Source organism: Bos grunniens, chromosome 7 (genome assembly GCF_055505025.1).
Source record: "Bos grunniens cultivar Pamir isolate PY7600 chromosome 7, Bosgru_T2T1.0, whole genome shotgun sequence".
In the NCBI taxonomy this organism is placed as follows: Eukaryota; Metazoa; Chordata; class Mammalia; order Artiodactyla; family Bovidae; genus Bos; species Bos grunniens.
In genome coordinates this window covers 87,291,675-87,311,127 of record NC_141171.1, presented here as the reverse complement: position 1 = coordinate 87,311,127, position 19,453 = coordinate 87,291,675, and the positions used below count along the sequence as shown (strand labels likewise).

The 19,453-nt window shown below is 38.6% G+C and overlaps 1 protein-coding gene and 1 pseudogene across 10 annotated transcripts in view; both read left to right on the top strand.

Moving 5' to 3' along the window:
- Positions 1-19,453, top strand: part of CCNH (cyclin H) — a 420,860-nt gene that overhangs the window by 126,586 nt on the left and 274,821 nt on the right. The window lies entirely within an intron of this gene.
- LOC147369930 (heterogeneous nuclear ribonucleoprotein A3 pseudogene) lies at positions 4,791-6,127 on the top strand (annotated as a pseudogene). Its single transcript, XR_015168107.1, has one exon. The product of XR_015168107.1 is annotated as a heterogeneous nuclear ribonucleoprotein A3 pseudogene (transcript).

Here is a 19,453-nt window from a genome sequence, read left to right as displayed (position 1 = left end):
ATCATTAACAGCTCACCTTTCCCTAAATGTCTAAATGTACTTTTTCCCTTAAAACAGCCAATGATAGTGAAAGATATATATGAATATAAATAAATATTTCTACATTGAATTTATATTTTTGAAATTTTGTAATTAATGAGGTGCATGGTCAAAAGCACAAGGAGCAGTTTTAAAATTGAGTAATTTATATTACTGGTTCTATTTCTATGATAGTAATTCCTTTAATAAAAATAAAAAAGCTTCTAATGACCTCAAAATAATTACTTTCTACTATATATGTTCCCTGGTGGCTTAGCCGGGAAAGAATCTGCCTGTACTGCAGGGGACCCATGTTCAGTCCCGGGATCAGGAAGATCCCCTGAAGAAGGGAATGGCTACCCACTCCAGCATTCTTGCCTGGAGAATTCCATGGCCAGAGAGGCCAGAGAGGCAGGCTACATACAGTCCATGGGGTTGCAAAGAGTCAGACACGACTGAGAGTGAGCTGATATTTAATATAGTCAATGTTGTTCAGTCACTCAGTAGCGTCCGACTCTGCAACCACATGGACTGCAGCACACCAGGCCTCCCTGTCCCTCACCATCTACCAGAATTTGCCCAAGTTCATGTCCATTGCATTGGTGATATCATCCAGTCATCTCATCCTCTGAGCCAGTATTGACAACATATTTCCATATATCTACATTATTGACAACTTCATCATTTTTTTCTTATTGTATTTCAGTTTCATGGAATTGGGGGAATCATAACCTGAGTAGTTCATAATGTGCTCTCTTTACCAATCTATGCATGGCTTATGTTTTAGTTATTAATATTATTTAATTAATTACTTTTAGTATGTTAAACACTTATGAACCTACCAGCCAAAACAAAAGCTTGAAACTTGACAATACTCTTCTATAGGTTTTGTCCAAAAACCCATTCCTTTGCTACCAGATAGTTTCATTTTCATGAGGATATCAATATTTTTAATACTTTATTTCATAAGTAACATCTCCATGTTTACCCAAATTTTTAAAGCTATTTTCTAATCTTCGTATTAGTTTCATTTTGATTCCTTCAAATTGAAGTGGTATTTTTCAGTTCTAGAGCCTCATCTAATGTCATATTTGAAATTCAGTTTAAATGAACAGTTATGAAAATATTAAACAGGTTTTTGTGGCTTTGTAAACAAGCATATCTAAATGATATGTCCTTTCAGATCTAGCAAATATAAAATTGCCATGAATCCTCTCATTGGATCTAAGGTAATACAAGTCCAAAAGGGCTTGTAACAATAATAGGCTTGTTTTAATTCTGTAAATATGTATCAAATATCTACCAAGAAGGAGGTATAGAGTTTGGCATTGGTACTGGTAATGGTGGTGACTTAAAATGACTTGGATAGTGGTTTCTCTCCAGTGAGTTTAAATTCTAAGAGAGAGCCCAGAAACACAACCGTACATGGGGAAACTCACCATGTGAGAGGGGTAGCACATTAGGTCAGTGGGAGAAGATGAGTTATTCAACATATGATGCTGGAATAATTGTTTAGTAATTCTTTCTAAGTAATAATTGAACTTCAGTTCAGTTCAGTCACTCAGTCATGTCCGACTCTTTGTGACCCCATGGACTGTAGCATACCAGGCCTCACTGTCCATCACCAACTCCCGGAGTCTACCCAAACCCATGTCCATTGAGTCGGTGATGCCATCCAACCATCTCATCCTCTGTCGTCCCCTTCTCCTCCTGCCCTCAATCCTTCCCACCATCAGGGTCTTTTCCAATGAGTCAGCTCTTCACATCAGATGGCCAAAGTACTGGAGTTTCAGCTTTAACATTAGTCCTTCCAATGAACACCCAGGACTAATCTCCTTTAGGATGGACTGGTTGGATCTCTTTGCAGTCCAAGGGACTCTCAAGAGCCTTCTCCAACACCACCGTTCAAAAGCATCAATTCTTCGGCATTCAGCTTTCTTTATAGTCCAACTCTCACATTAATACATGACTACTGGAAAACCATAGCCTTGACTAGACGGACCTTTGTTGGCAAAGTAATGTCTCTGCTTTTTAATATGCTATCTAGGTTGGTCATAACTTTCCTTCCAAGGAGTAAGCGTCTTTTAATTTCATGGCTGTAGTCCCCATCCGCAGTGATTTTGGAGCCCAGAAAAATAAAGTCAGCCACTGTTGCCACTGTTTCCACATCTATTTGCCATAAAGTGATGGGACTGGACGCTATGATCTTAGTTTTCTGAATGGTGAGTTTTAAGCCAACTTTTCTCTCTCCTATTTCATTTTCAAGAGGCTCTTTAGTAGTTCTTCTTCGCTTTCTGCCATAAGGGTGGTATCATTTACATATCTCAGGTTATTGATATTCCTCACGGCAATCTTGATTCCAGCTTGTGCTTCTTCCAGTGCAGTGTTTCTCATGATGTACTCTGCACAGAACTTAAATAAGCAGGGTGACAATATACAGCCTTGACGTACTCCTTTTCCTATTTGGAACCAGTCTGTTGTTCCATGTCCAGTTCGAACTGTTGCTTCCTGACCTGCATAGAGGTTTCTCAGTTACTTAACAATAAAAATTGGGATTATTTTATGTGTAAAAAATAAATTGTACCTGTTTAACTCACACCAATCAAAAAAATTCTAGTACGGGAGAGATAGATGTCAGCAAAAATGTGACTGAAGATAAAATAATGCAAATTCTAAATATTGAGTTTAAAAAATGTTTAGGAAAGCAGTTACAATTCTGAATTGTGGATGGTGTGAAAATCCAAGGAAAATGTAATGTATGAACTGGGCTTTCAAGGCTAAGTGGATTTAAAATAGGAGTAAGAGGCAGAAGTAGAAATGCGGGAAGAATTGTTCCAAAAGGTTGTTTTCAAGCAAGGTGACCAGTTCATCTTGGTTTGGTTGGTACTTTCCTAAAAGTGGTCTTCCCTGGTGGTTCAGAGGGTAAAGATCTGCCTGCAATGCAGGAGACCAGGGTTTGATCCCTGGGTCGGGAAGATCCCCTGGAGAAGGAAATGGCAACCCACTCCAGTATTCTTGCCTGGAGAATCCCACGGACAGAGGAGCCTGGTGGGCTACAGTCCAGGGGTCACAAAGAGTCGGACACGACTGAGCGACTTCACTTCCACTTTTTCATTTTTCCTGTAAGCACTGCAAGCCCCATGTAATGGGGAAAGGGCAAATCAGGACAGTTGGTCCACTTGAAACAAAGCCATGCATTCCCTACCACTCCTCCCAATTTCCTAAGCAAAGAAGTTCACAGAGTCCCATAAACCCAGACAGCAGGTGTCAGCTTTTGGAAGCTGAACTCTGCTCACTGGCCCCTACCACTTGCTCTGAGAAGGGAGCTTGAGGATTTCAAAGTTCCTTGTGCTTCTCGGTTACCCATAGCAGCACTTCCCTTTAGGCCTACTTAGCCCCGAGACTCCTCCACTGCTGAGACATCAAATGCTAGCCTTTGTTTGATGACCACCTTCCATTCTCCCAGCCTCTTACTACCTATTCCTGCTGAGCTTCCTGCCTGTTCTTATCAACACTTTTGGCCCCTCAACCGCATCCTAATTCTCCTGATCCATCACCAGCCTGGTTCTTGTTTATCGAGTCTATCAACATACTAACATAACATGCTTATTGAGATAAAGCACTGTGGAGTCAAACATCCACTTCTGCCTGTTTTATTTTGTGTCCATCTATGCTTCTTACTCTCCACAGGAATTTACCAACAGAGTTAACTTCTCTGAACCTGTTTTCTCAGCTGGAAAATAGGAGATACCAATGCCTCCTATTCCATATTACTCATGAAATACTATGTTTAAAAAAGGAACAAGATTTTCAGAATTGTATGTACAGTATGAATACACTTTTGTGTATATAAAGTCATTTCTTGCATATGAATGTTTATAAATGCAATTAAAAGAAGAAGAAAACCAAACTCTAAAAATGGTTAGCTTTCAGAAGGGATATGAAAAAGGGGAGAAATGTTAATAAGCAAATGATCTTTACACTCTTATCTTTGAATTGTGTGACTATTATATGATAAACTTAGGTTATTTTGAAATTAAAATATAAATGAAGACAGGATAAAAATGGACAAACATAAAAGTTTCACAGGGGAGTCGACACTTAAGTGAATCTCCATGTGTGGGGAGATAAGAAAGGGAAGGATTTTCTAGGGAAATGAGTAGTGTGAGCCATGGAGTAGATAGCGCAGTGCCGCCAGGACCCTGCAGAAAACCTTAATGATGAGGGACAGGACTCAGTGAGAGCCATGTGAAGGGGAGGATCATAGGAAATAAGGCCAGAAAGATGGCCAGGGCTAGCTCTGAGTGCCCTTTGAAGGCCATACAGTGCAATTTGAACTTTGTCCTGAAACTAATGGGAAAGCATTTAGAAGTAAGAAGAATGGGAAAAAAAAATAATAGAAGCTGAATTTTAGAAAGGTACTATATTGTGAATATAGGGGTGGGCAATACTATAGATTTTTTTAAATTTATTTATTTTTTCATTTATTTGGCTGTTCTGGATCTTAGTTATGGGATGTGGGATCTGTAGTTGGTCTTTAATTGAGGCATGTGTGATCTAGGTGGATCCTGGGCTCCCTGCATTGGGAGCATGGAGTGTTAGCTCCTGGATCACCAGGGAGGTCTCAAGACTGTAGATTTGAAAAGGAAATCAGAAACATTTTCAATATTCACAAAAAGAGATGATGAAGGCCTAATTTATTAGCAGAGACCAAATAACATTTCATTTTATGCTGTGATTAAAATATTAATAGCATTTTACTGGGTCTCAAAATGGAGGTAAAACCGCCGCCCGGTCACCCCCAGCCCAACTCTGGCTGTCGCCGCCACCGCTGCTGGTGGGAGGAGGGTCATGATCCCAAGGAACCAGAGCAGTTGAGAAAGCTGTTTATTGGTGGTCTGAGCTTTGAAACTACAGATGATAGCCTAAGAGAACATTTTGAGAAATGTGGCACACTTACAGATTGTGTGGTGATGAGAGACCCCCAAACAAAACGTTCCAGGGGCTTTGGTTTTGTGACTTACTCTTTTGTTGAAGAAGTGGATGCAGCAATGTGCGCTCGACCGCATGAGGCTGATGGGCGTGTAGTGGAACCAAAGAGAACTGTTTCTAGAGAGGATTCTGTAAAGCCTGGTGCCCATCTAACAGTGAAGAAAATTTTTGTTGGTGGTATTAAAGAAGATACAGAAGAATATAATTTGAGAGACTACTGTGAAAAGTATGGCAAGATTGAAACCATAGAAGTTATGGAAGACAGGCAGAGTGGGAAAAGAGAGGATTTGCTTTTGTAACTTTTGATGATCATGATACAGTTGATAAAATTGTTATTCAGAAATACCACACTATTAATGGGCATAATTGTGAAGTGAAAAAGGCCCTGTCTAAACAAGAGATGCAATCTGCTGGATCACAAAGAGATCGTGGAGGTGGATCTGGCAACTTTATGGGTCGTGGAGGAAACTTTGGAGGTGGTGGGGGTAACTTTGGCCGTGGTGGAAACTTTGGTGGAAGAGGAGGCTATGGTGGCAGAGGTGGTGGCAGCAGAGGGAGCTATGGAGGAGGAGATGGTGGATATAATGGATTTGGAGGGGATGGTGGCAACTATGGCGGTGGTCCTGGTTATAGTAGTAGAGGAGGTTACGGTGCTGGTGGACCAGGAGGATATGGAAACCAAGGTGGTGGACATGGTGGCGGTGGTGGAGGATATGATGGTTACAATGAAGGAGGAAATTTTGGAGTAACTATGGTGGTGGTGGAAACTATAATGATTTTGGAAATTATAGTGGACAACAGCAGTCAAATTATGGACCCATGAAAGGGGTAGTTTTGGCGGAAGAAGCTCGGGCAGTCCCTATGGTGGTGGTTATGGATCTGGTCATGGAAGTGGTGGATATGGTAGCAGAAGGTTCTAAAAACTCAGAAAAAAGGGCTACAGTTCTTAGCAGGAAAGAGAGCGAGGAGTTATCAGGAAAGCTGCAGGTTACTTTGAGACAGTTGTTCCAAATACGTTAGAGGAACTGTAAAAATCTGCCACAAAAGGAACGATGATCCATAGTCAGAAAAGTTAACTGCAGCTTAAACAGGAAACCCTTCTTGTTCAGGACTGTCATAGCCACAGTTTGCAAAAAGTGTAGCTATTGATTAATGCAATGTAGTGTCAATTAGATGTACATTCCTGAGGTCTTTTATCTGTTGTAGCTTTGTCTTTTTCTTTTCATTACATCAGGTATATTGCCCTGTAAATTGTGTTAGTGGTACCAGGAATAAAAAATTAAGGAATTTTTAACTTTTCAATATTTGTGTAGTTAACTTTTTCTACATTTTAGTACAGAAACTTTAACAAAATGCAGTTTTGAAGGTGTTTCCTTGTGAGTTAACAAGTAAAGAAGATCATTGTTAATTACTATTTTGTATGAATTTTGCTAAAGTTAACTGTAAAGAAACACCTGCTGACTTGCAGTTTAAGGGGAATCTATTCTCCCCATTTCCAAACCATGAAATGAATGGCTCTGACATGTGGAGAGAATAGATATTTGTATGTTTGCAGTGTGTGTTTTAGATAATAGAATTGGGTATTTAAATTAGCATATTTGTGAATTTAATAGCATTAAGATTTACCCTCAAATGAAAAATCTCAAAATTTATATTTGGTTTTTGTGCATTTTCTTTCAAAATGTAATCACGATTTTAGTGTCTTAGCTTTGCTGAGAGTCCCAGCTGTGTTTAGAACATCTCCATTCTATATTCACCTTGGTCACAAGTGAACTGCTGCCATAGTTTTATTGGGGTGTAAAGAATGTCTACTGCTCTCTGTTTAAATTCTGGGAAGGGGTAGTGAATGTTTCCCCTTTCCTCCTACCTTAGGAAACATTCTTAAAATGTTGAAAATACAAGACCACTAAGCTTGCTGTATCTGAGCAAATTAGTGGCTATCTTTTTTTCCTTTTTAAAGCACAAGAGGCCCATAAATCTTCAGTTATTTTCCTTGGTTTAATATATATTTTTTTGATACAAGCTCTCAGAGCAAGGGAATAAAAATCATGCATTGTTGAACCCTTAAAAAAAATTAATGATGCTTTATTGAGATATTTGTTTCCAGCTAACATTTATTTAGCCAAGCTTAAAACCTAGGTAAGAATTATAAATGGATGTCTCATTTATTTCTTAAAACTTCATAAGGCATAAAAGTCTGTTAATATTCCTAACATTATAAATCAGGAAACAGAGATTCAGAGGGGTTGAGATATTTGCCCAAGCACACCTACCTGATAAATGGTGTGGCCAGAATCTGAATCCACAGAGCCTGGTTCCCTGGCCACACTTTCAAATGTTAGGTCATAAAGCCTGTCCTTAGAGTGTCCTCAATGTCAAAGAAAAGTTGCTCTGGACAGAATTAAATTGGCAAGGAAAACTTTAAGACTATAGCAATGGGGAGAGAGACTGAACTCAACTCCACTGAAACAGAGTGGAGGGTTTTTAAGTACTGGGGTAAGCTAGTGAAAGAAGTACTGAAGGGTGACAGGGGAAGGTTGGTCAGTGTGACTGGGCCATCTGTATTTGTTAATTGTTTCTTATTCAAGTTAGACTCTGTCTTCCCACCAAGATGGGAAGTCAGAGGCACTGTGTTCCTCGGTGCTTACTGAAAAGGATGGCTTCTAGGTTCTTAAGGAAGATATTCTGGGTTATAAAATTGTCAAGAGTCTAGAAGACTACTTATCACAAAGGTGCAGATAAGGAATTTATAATTGCAAATTTTCTAAAGCAAATGCTCAAAGAAAAGGGAAGGCCAGGGCCTCGTATCAGATGAAGCCTGTCTAAAGTATAGTCAAGCTGAGAGAACATTAAGATCTTCTTGATCATGAATTATTCTGGAGTATGGGATGCAGTAAAATGCAGTGTGTTAGCCTTAATCCACTGGGGGAATTCCTCTGGAATGGCATATAAATCTCTGATATATATATAATCCATTTAAAATTATATTATACACATGTGTATGCTAAAAGTTAACACACCAATATACATTGCACAATATAATCCACATCATCAAAGTAAAAATTTCTATTTTATAGACATTTTAAAACAGTGGATATTAATTAATGAGATCATTTAATGTTATTAACTAAGATAACAGTCAGTATTTTTTTTTAGTATTTGTTGTATGCCAGATATGAAGCTAAATTCTTTCTCATATAGTAATTACTTTCTCATATACTCCTAAGATCAATCATGGGAGGTAGCTACAATAATTATCTTTATTTTATGAGTGAGGAAACTGGTTCTGAGGTCACATAATTTATAGTCTGTTTGAGTCCTAAGTAGGACTGGCTACCTATGGCAACCCACTCCAGTATTCTTGCTGGGAAAATCCATGGATGGAAGAGCCTGGCGGGCTATCGTCCATAGGGTCACAAAAGGTCAGACGTGACTGAACACCTGCATACACACCTGGTTTGTGAGACCCAAGGCGAAATGAACGTGTAGGACTTCTTGTTCCAAAATTATTGAGCGTCATAAGGTGACAACAGAACATTAAACCAAAGGGCCCTTCGAAGGACAGGGTACCGTATGACTGCAGGTCTTATGCCTGTCAAACTAGCCCTGCCCTTAAGTTAGTGCTTTCGACCTTTAAGCTGTTTTCTATCTTTCCTGAATGAGTTACTCAGTATTGAGGTTGTTGGGGATAGCCGGGTTCATAAGTAGTGATCAGTTTATCTTTTTAAATGCCTGGAGAAAAGAAACTTTCTCACAGTTAGGATTTGGATATTTAATTCCACCTGTATTAGCTTTCTATAAAGAAATTGATGTTTTTGAACTGTGGTGTTGGAGAAGACTCTTGAGAATCCCTTGGAGAGCAAGGAGATCCAACCAGTCCATCCTAAAGGAAATCAGTCCCGAATATTCATTTTAAGGACTGATGCTGAAGCTGAATGTCCAATACTTTGGCCACCTGATGCGAAGAACTGACTCACTAGAAAAGACCCTGATGCTGGGAAAGATTGAAGGTGGGAGGAGAAGGGGACGACGGAGGAGGAGATGGTTATCATCAGCAACTCAATGGACATGAATTTGAGTAAGCTCCAGAAGTTGGTGATGGACTGGGAAGCCTGGCATACTGCAGTCCACGGGGTTGCAGAGAGTTGGATACGAATGAGCAACTGAACTGAACTATCTCATACAGCTTGTCAGTGAGCATCAAAGTGTTAGAAGACATGAGACTCTCTACAGATCCTGTCTGAAAATAGTAAATATCTGGAATAAAGGAGGATCTTCCTGTACAAAGGAAAACTATACCTAAATACTAGCTGCCATCTATGGGTCACACAGAGTTGGACACGACTGAAGCAACTTGGCAGCAACAGCAGCAGCCTATATTCTGTGGTCACCTGATGCGAACAGCCAACTCATTGGAAAAAGTCCCTGATGCTAGCAAAGATTGAGGGCAGAAGAAGAGAGCATCAGAGGATGAGATGGCTAGATGGTATCACTGATGCAACAGACATGAACTTGGGCAAACTTTGGGAGATGGTGAGGCACGGGGAGGCCTGGTGTGCTGTGGTCCATGGGGTTGCAAAGAGTTGGATATGACTGGGTGACTGGACAACAGCATACTATGGCCCCTCTCACAATATATTACTCTGTCTGATTAGAACTAAACTTGGAAGACATCATGCTATATTTAGATGACAACAAATATTAGCAATACAAACAAAAAGTGTTTTTCCATCATTAAAGAGAAAGATATATGATAGTACTGAGGCTACTACCAGAAGATGGGTGTATTAGTACTAAATTTTTAAAAACTTATTCATACTGAAGCCCAGCATGGTTGAGTAGCGTTAAATGAAGATGCTTTCCAGAGTAAAATTGCTTTATTCCTGGAGTCGAGTACTGTTCAAAGTGACTATTATTCTCACTACGTGAATTATTGTAGCTTAAGTAACATTTTATTGTAAATGGCACCTACAGAGAGTAGTAGATTTAGATTTCATTATAAAAGAGGTTAGTTTTCATTGTGAAAGTTCTCTTTGCTTTTTGATAGAGATGAAACCAATATGAAGCTAGTGAAAATGAAAATGTTAGTTGCTCTGTTGTCTCCAACTCTTTGCAACCCCGTGGACTGTAGCCCACCAGGCTTCTGTGTCCATGGAATTCTCCAAGCAAGAATACTGGAGTGGGTAGCCATGCCCTTTTCCAAGGAACCTTCCTGACCCATGGATCAAACCTGGGTCTCCTACATTGAAGGCAAATTCTTTACTGTCTGAGCCACCAGGGAAGCTCCAACATAGACCAAAGATGATCTCAAATGTGAATAGAGGTAAAGATTATACATATGAAGTTCTTTTTAAGATCAGCTCCTTGAAACACTTATATGAATTCTACAATCAAAAATTTGTCATTTGGGGTCTTCCCCGGTTGCTCAGTGGTAAAGAATCTGCCTGCCAACACAGGGGAAATGAGATCGATCCCCGATCTGGGAAGATCCCACATGCTGTGGGGAAACTAAACCCACGTGCCGTAACTGCCGAAGCCCATGACCAAGACTAGAGAGTAGTCCCCACTGACCACAACTAGAGAAAAAGCCCTTGCAGCAGTGAAGACCCAATACAGCCATAAGTAAATAAATATTATTAAAAAAAATATGTCGTTGGAATAGACAAGAGGTTGTTGTCAGGGTGACATGTATTCCTTGACTGTTGTTTGGCATTTTGTGTCATTTTTTAAAAAATGACTTGTCTTCCCATCTGAATGTATTAGCAAAATGTTAAGCAAATTTCTTAAATATCATTATGATCCTGGTCTTAAATATAAATATTTTTCTTCAAAAACATGCAACTTTCTTATATATTATAGTTTTTAAATAACTTTCCTAAGATATAATTGGCATATAATAAACTACACATACTTGAAGCATAGAATATGTATTTACCCATGAGAATATCACCAACACCAAGACAGTAAACATACCTAGTCCTCCTCAGAATTTCCCCTGCTCCTCAGTAGCCTCTAACTTCCTCATACCCAATCTATTCTATTCTATTCTATTACCTTATTCTCCAGACAATCACTGATCTGCTTTCTGTCACTAGAGATTTGTTTGCAATTTTTAAAGAATTTTGTATAAATGGAATAATACAATGTATACTCCTTTTATTAAGCATAATAGTTTGAGATTCATCCACATTGTAGCTTGAAGCAGTAATTCATTCCTTTTAATCACTGAATAGTATTTTACTGTATGGAAATATAACTTTTATTTATCTGTTCAGTGTGAACATTTGTGTTGTTTCTAGTTTGGGGCTATTACATATAAAACTGCTGTGAACATTTTGCATATTAAAATTTGATGAACAGCTGTATTTGTTTTTCTTGATTAGATACTTAGCATGAAATGAATGGATCATTTTATAGATGTATATTTAAAATTTTAAGAAACTACCAAACTATTTACCAAAGTGGGTAAACAATTTTTTATATTCCAACCAGCCATGTAAGAGAGTTCCAGTTGCTCCACATGCTTGCCAACACTTGTAGTAAATGCAATCTATATCTTTTATGTAAAAGCTAGAATCTTAGCATTCACATCAGATGATATTTATTGATAATAAACATATGAAGCACAATTCATTTGAAGAGGTTAGAGGACACAGGCAAATATTTATATTTCAAAGGCATCTTGAGAAATCTGTCAGCTTTCTGTCAATTTTCCTTGTCTCAGTACCCAGGATAAAAATGCTCACAACAAATTTTAAATAGACATTATTATAGTGATAGCTTCTATTTACTTATGAATATAGGGGTCACAAATAAGTCCATCAGAACTAGGTCCATCAGGTAAAGGTCCAAAAGGAAAACAAATTAGAGGAAGTACAACTTCTCAGAATATAGGACTGTAACTAGTGTGGTTGAGTTATATGCATCAGCTGAGTAAAGTCTCTATGTCATAAGGACATTGTGATTAGGTTAGGGTGGCGGGTTTTTTTTGGTCTCTTAAATGTGTTTGTATTGAGGATCCAACCAGTCCTTCCTAAAGGAAATCAGTCCTGAATGTTCATTGGAAGGATTGATGTCATTGTGATTAGGTTAGGGTGTCGTTTTTTTGGTCTCTTAAATGTGTTTGTATTGGGGATCCAACCAGTCCTTCCTAAAGGAAATCAGTCCTGAATGTTCATTGGAAAGAGTGATGTTGAAGCTGAAACTCTAATACTTTGGCCACCTGATGTTAAGAGCTGACTCATTTGAAAAGACCCTGATGCTGATAAAGACTGAAGGCGAGAGAAGGGGACCACAGAGGATGAGGTGGTTACATGGCATCACAGACTCAATGTACATGAGAATGAGTAAACTCTGGGAGTTGGTGATAGACAGGGAGGCCTGGCGTGCTGCAGTCAATGGGCTCACAAAGATTCGGACATGACTGAGCAACTGAACTGAACTGATTGGACTCAAAATAATCTTATCATTAGCAAGACCAGTGAGACCAATAATTTTGGTTTCAGTTCAGTTCAGTTCAGTCACTCTGTCGTGTCTAACTCTTTGCGACCCCATGAATTGCAGCACACCAGGCCTCCCTGTCCATCACCAATTCCCGGAGTTCACTCAGACTCACATCTGTCAAGTCAGTGATGCCATCCAGCCATCTCATCCTCTGTCGTCCCCTTCTCCTCCTGCCCCCAATCCCTCCCAGCATCAGAGTCTTTTCCAATGAGTCAAGTCTTCGCATGAGGTGGCCAAAGTACTGGAGTTTCAGCTTTAGCATCATTCCTTCCAAAGAACACCCAGGGCTGATCTCTTTTAGAATGTACTGGTTGGATCTCTTTGCAGTCCAAGGGACTCTCAAGAGTCTTCTCCAACACCACAGTTCAAAAGCATCAGTTTTTCGGCGGTCAGCCTTCTTCACAGTCCAACTCTCACATCCATACATGACCACTGGAAAAACCATAGCCTTGACTAGACAGACCTTTGTTGGCAAAGTAATGTCTCTGCTTTTGAATATGCTGTCTAGGTTGGTCATAACTTTCCTTCCAAGGAGTAAACGTCTTTTAATTTCATGGCTGCAGTCACCATCTGCAGTGATTTTGAGCCCTAAAAAATAAAGTCTGACACTGTTTCCACTGTTTCCCCATCTATTTCCTATGAAATGGTGGGACCGGATGCCATGATCTTCGTTTTCTGAATGTTGAGCTTTAAGCCAACTTTTTCACTCTCCACTCTCACTTTCATCAAGAGGCTTTTTAGTTCCTCTTCACTTTCTGCCATAAGGGTGGTGTCATCTGCATATCTAAGGTTATGAACAGTATGAAAAGGCAAAATGATAGGATACTGAAAGAGGAACTCCCCAGGTGAGTAAGTGCCCAATATGCTACTGGAGATCAGTGGAGAAATAACTCCAGAAAGAATGAAGGGATGGACCCAAAGCAAAAACAATACCCAGCTGTGGATGTGACTGGTGATAGAAGCAAGGTCCAATGCTGTAAAGAGCAATATTGCATAGGAACCTGGAATGTCAGGTTCTTGAATCAAGGCAAATTGGAAGTGGTCAAACAAGAGATGGCAAGAGTGAATGTCAACATTCTAGGAATCAGCGAACTAAAATGGACTGGAATGGGTGAATTTAACTCAGATAACCATTATATCTACTTCTGCGGACAGGAATCCCTCAGAAGAAATGGAGTAGCCATCATGGTCAACAAAAGAGTTTGAAATGCAGTACTTGGATGCAATCTCAAAAACGACAGAATGATCTCTGTTCGTTTCCAAGGCAAACTGTTCAATATCACAGTAATCCAAGTCTATGCCCCAACCAGTAACACTGAATAAGCTGAAGTTGAATGGTTCTGTGAAGACCTACAAGACCTTTTAGAACTAACACCCAAATAAGATGTCCTTTTCATTATAGGGGACTGGAATACAAAAGTAGGAAGTCATGAAACACCTGGAGTAACAGGCAAATTTGGCCTTGGAATACAGAATGAAGCAGGGCAAAAACTAATAGAGTTTTGCCAAGAAAATGCACTGGTCATAGCAAACACCCTCTTCCAACAACACAAGACTACACATGGACATCACCAGATGGTCAACACCGAAATCAGATTGATTATATTCTTTGCAGCCAAAGATGGAGAAGCTCTATACAGTCAACAAAAACAAGACCAGGAGCTGACTGTGGCTCAGATCATGAACTCCTTATTACCAAATTCAGACTTAAATTGAAGAAAGTAGGGAAAACTGCTAGACCATTCAGGTATGACCTAAATCAAATCCCTTATGATTATACAGTGGAAGTGAGAAATAGATTTAAGGGTCTAGATCTGATAGATAGAGTGCCTGATGAACTATGAACTGAGGTTTGTGACATTGTACAGGAGACAGGGATCAAGACCATCCCCATGGAAAAGAAATGCAAAAAAGCAAAATGGCTGTTTGGGGAGGCCTTACAAATAGCTGTGAAATGAAGAGAAGTGAAAAGCAAAGGAGAAAAGGAAAGATATTCCCATCTGAATGCAGAGTTCCAAAGAATAGCAAGAAGAGATAAGAAAGCCTTCCTCAACGATCAATGCAAAGAAATAGAGGAAAACAACAGAATGCGAAAGACTAGAGATCTCTTCAAGAAAATTAGAAATACCAAGGGAACATTTCATGCAAATATGGGCTCGATGAAGGACAGAAATAGTATGGACCTAACAGAAGCAGAAGATGTTAAGAAGAGGTGGCAAGAATACACAGAACAACTGTACAAAAAAGATCTTCATGACCCAGATAATCATGATGGTGTAATCACTCACCTAGAGAAAGACATCCTGGAATGTGAAGTCAAGTGGGCCTTAGAAAGCATCACTACGAACAAATCTAGTGGAGGTGATGGAATTCCAGTTGAGCTATTTCAAATCCTGAAAGATGATGCTGTGAAAGTGCTGCACTCAATATGCCAGCAAATTTGGAAAACTCAGCAGTGGCCACAGGACTGGAAAAGGTCAGTTTTCATTCCAATCCCAAAGAAAGGCAATGCCAAAGAATGCTCAAACTACCGCACAAATGCACTCATCTCACACGCCAGTTAAGTAATGCTCAAAATTCTCCAAGCCAGGCTTCAGCAGTATGTGAACCATGAACTTGCAGATGTTCAAGCTGGTTTTAGAAAAGGCAGAGGAACCAGAGATCCAATTGCCAACATCTGCTGGATCATGGAAAAAGCAAGAGAGTTCCAGAAAAACATCTATTTCTGCTTTATTGACTATGCTAAAGTCTTTGACTGTGTGGATCACAATAAACTGTGGAAAATTCTGAAAGAGATGGGAATACCAGACCACCTGACCTGCCTCTTGAGAAATCTGTATGCAGGTTAAGAAGCAACAGTTAGAACTGGACATGGAACAACAGACTGGTTCCAAATAGAAAAAGGAGTATGTCAAGCCTGTATATTGTCACCCTGCTTATTTAACTTCTATGCAGAATACATCATGAGAAACGCTGGACTGGAAGAAACACAAGCTGGAATCAAGATTATTGGGAGAAATATCAATTTTGGTTTAGTTTCTATCAAAGAACAGAAACTACTTTGTCAAGATACAAAGTAGATACAAGATCTGATTTCAAAACCTGTAAGAGGTAAGAGTCAGAAAATATCTGGTGTATTTTTCTCTTACTGGTTGATCTAAAATACGCATGGATCAACTCATGAGTAGTGCCACGTGGATGGTATTCCTAATCCAAGGGTTTTGGCCCTTATAAAGCAACTGAATATAAACAGTGATTATTCAGGTGTCTGTATACAGTGGTGAAGGGGTTACAGTCATTTTTCCTCATCTTTCAGTGCTGTTATCAATGATATATGTCTACCTAACTCCATTTTTAAAAGTTGAATTGTATGATGAAATTCAATTCCTGATTTATTTCATTATGATTATAAAATGTAATCATAGACTCCTATCATCTTACAGTTAGAAGAGATAGAAATAGCGCCTGAGAAAGTCCACTTTGCTTGGAGAGTGTTTGGGTTTTATTTTTTAAGATTTACTTGTTTCTTTTTGACTGCGGTGGGTCTTCGTTGCTGCATGTGGGCGTTCTCTAGTGGCGAGCAGGGTCTGCTGTTCGTTGTGGTGCGCCAGCTTCTCATTGCAGTGGCTTCTCTTGCTGCAGAGCACAGGCTCTGGAGACATGGGCTTCAGTAGTTACAGCTCATGGGCTCTAGAGCATGCGCTCAGTAGCTGTGGCACAGAGGTTTAGTTGCTCCATGGCATGTGGGATCTTCCCGGAGTAGGGATCTAACCAGTGTCCCTTACATTGCAAGACAGATTCTTAACCCGTGGACCACCAAGTCCTTGCAGAGTGCTTAATAGATAGAAGGTGCTTCTTTTTATGGTGCTGAAATTTACCTCCTGACCATTTCTTCTAAACTCATGGAAAATTTCCTACTGCTAAAGAAGACATTTACTGAAAGAAGGGTGTAGAAATGTCATGAAGAGAATGTGAGTTTGACTTATACTTCCACCACTTACTTTAGTTTTTTTTTTTTTTTTAACAAGTCCTAGGTAATATTTATCTTCTTGAACCTCTGTTTCTTTACCTCATCAAGTAGAGATAATAACAACTACATCTTAGAGTTGTTTGAATGCTAAATGAAATTATTATATGCACAGTCCCAATTTACTAACCACTAGTTCCAACTATGTTACCTTTTTCACACAGTGAACCCGATAACCTAGCTTAACTTAGATCAGGCTTTGCCTTGGCAACATATATTATTTCTGATGCTATTTGATCATGCTTCATTTTTAGTAACTTCCAACATTGATATTTTTAGTGAGAATTGAGTGTTTAAATTTGAGTGCTTCCAAATAATCCATTTTATTCTTTAATTCCTTTTTAGGCTTTATCTTCTAAAATTGCAAAGAATGTCTAAGTAAGAGCTATCATGTAAAAAACAAACAAACAAGAATTTTACGTAATGGTCTGTTAAATATATTGTACCTTTCTTTTGGCTACAAAAGGCTAGCTACAATCGTTTCAGTGCCTATCTATCCATCTATATCATCTCCAAATGATTTACCTCTCACTGTGATCACAAATCAGTCATATTCCAAATAGATGTTCCCAGTGGAATCAACAATAAATACATTAAGTACTAGTCTTGTTGACTACAAAAGAACTGGGATAAACTCATCAAACCCAATGAGAAAATTAGTGATGTCTGTTTATCTGTCTGATGCAATAGTGCCTGTGTGTGAAATACCCAAACTCTCATTGCATGCCTACTGTCAGAATCTGTTGACAACACACTTAATCACTGAATTCTCTTTGTTTGGGAAGCTTCATTCATTTTCACTGATATTTTCTTTTTTAGTGTATCTTACTCATGCCTTTCAAGCTATCCACAAAGCTGTCAATTTTCTGATATGCTCTTCTTTCTCTGAATGTCTACTTTCCTGATGGTACCCAATAACTAAAAAATAAGTAAAACTAGCACTAGAGAATCCTTTCAACTTAACCAGTCTGATTTATAAATTTTTAAGTGGTCAGTTTTTTTGTTTTTCTTACTATAATTAAAATTGCCAGTTACCAAGGAGACAAGTGAAAGTCTAAGGCAAAGCAAAAACAGAAATATTCAATATTTGTGGTTTACAATCCAGATAATTTACACTGTTTACAAAATTATAATCATCAAAAAAACTATCACTCTATTATTCTCCCTCCACCTCTTGATTAGTGACTTATAAGAATTGTTAGCCATCAATAAGAATTCTTATAAAGGTTTCTGTGACTCCCTTTATCCTCTGACAAGTCGAGTCTTTTAAGGAAAGCGGTCTTTTCTCAGGATGAAATGAAAACGTTTTATTTAATGCCACAACGTGTGAATGTTGTCCCTGTGAATTTCATCTGCTCTCTGTGCCAACTCTGAACAAAACACCCCACACCATACCTCCTACATCAGCAATTCCTGTCAGTTCTAACTGCTGATTATTTGCTGAATTTGGCCCCTTTTGACACCTCATTCTTACTGCTCTAGTCCAGTCTACTTTATTTCTCACCTAGATTACCTTTGCCATTGGTTACCTGGTCTCCCAGTTTCCATTTAGGCTCACAAATATTCTATTCTTTCACCAATCGCCAGAATTGGTGAATATCATATAACACACTGAATAGTAATTCAGTGTGTTATATGATAGCACTGTAAGCACAGGAAGTGACTCCTCTGCACACAAGGACTTTGGATCTTTTCATACCATGAATTTAGATGTAAGAAAATAACAGAGAAATAGAAGGAAAGATCACTAAGAGTGGAAATAGAAATGAGAAATAGCAAATATAAAGTGAGACCTGTGGCAGATTCATTTTGATATTTGGCAAAACTAATACAATTATGTAAAGTTTAAAAATAAAATAAAATTAAAAAAAAAAATAAGAACCATGTAAAGCAAGTAAAAAACAAAAGACCATAAGAAATAAGATTACCAAAAACAAATTAAAAGAAGCTCACGAACATAACCACCTACTCCATTTCTGAATTTGCTGTTGACCGTTATTTGTTGACTGAAGGAAAGTCTGTTTCAACTGAACATCTCAACACTTCCTTGTATTCCATTTTGTTGAGATAAACACATGCACATACAAGGAAGGAATTGTCTTACCATTGGTAGATTAAAAATCACCTTAAGTTTAATGTTTTGATTATCCTGATACCTTCAATTCAGCAAATGGCAAATGAAAGTTATATAGGCATCTTGCCTACAAGTAATATATTTCAGTGTAGTGTATGAGTTAGCTCCAGAGATCAAATTCAGTAGAATGTAATTTCCATAGAGGCAGATTTATTTTTTAATCATTCACCTCAAGCACCTAGAAGGGTGCTTGGCATATTGCATGTACTCACAGACTATTTATTAGATGCATGAATAAGTCTAGCAAGAAAAAACTGGCTCAATCACTGACCTAAAAGCAAAGCATGTATTGTCTATAGTGTTTACACAAGGTTAAAATATCAATTATCCATTTTATTTGAGAAAAATATGGACTGCTTTAACTAGAGATGAAGTTCAGAATTCAAAATTCAATCATACCTATCATATTTACTATAAAAATAACCTAATTTTTATTTTAAGGTTTCAGTATAAAGCATTTGAAAGTATCTTGCCTTATTTTTACCCTATTTCTACTTTTAAAAAGTGAATTTTTGCTTTATTGACTATGCCAAAGCCTTTGACTGTGTGGATCACAATAAACTGTGGAAAATTCTGAGAGATGGGAATACCAGACCACCTGACCTGCCTCTTGAGAAATCTGTATGCAGATCAGGAAGCAACAGTTAGAACTGGACGTGGAACAACAGACTGGTTCCAAACAGGAAAAGGAGTACGTCAAGCCTGTATATTGTCACCCTGCTTATTTAACTTCTGTGCAGAGTACATCATGAGAAATGCTGGGCTGGAAGAAGCACAAG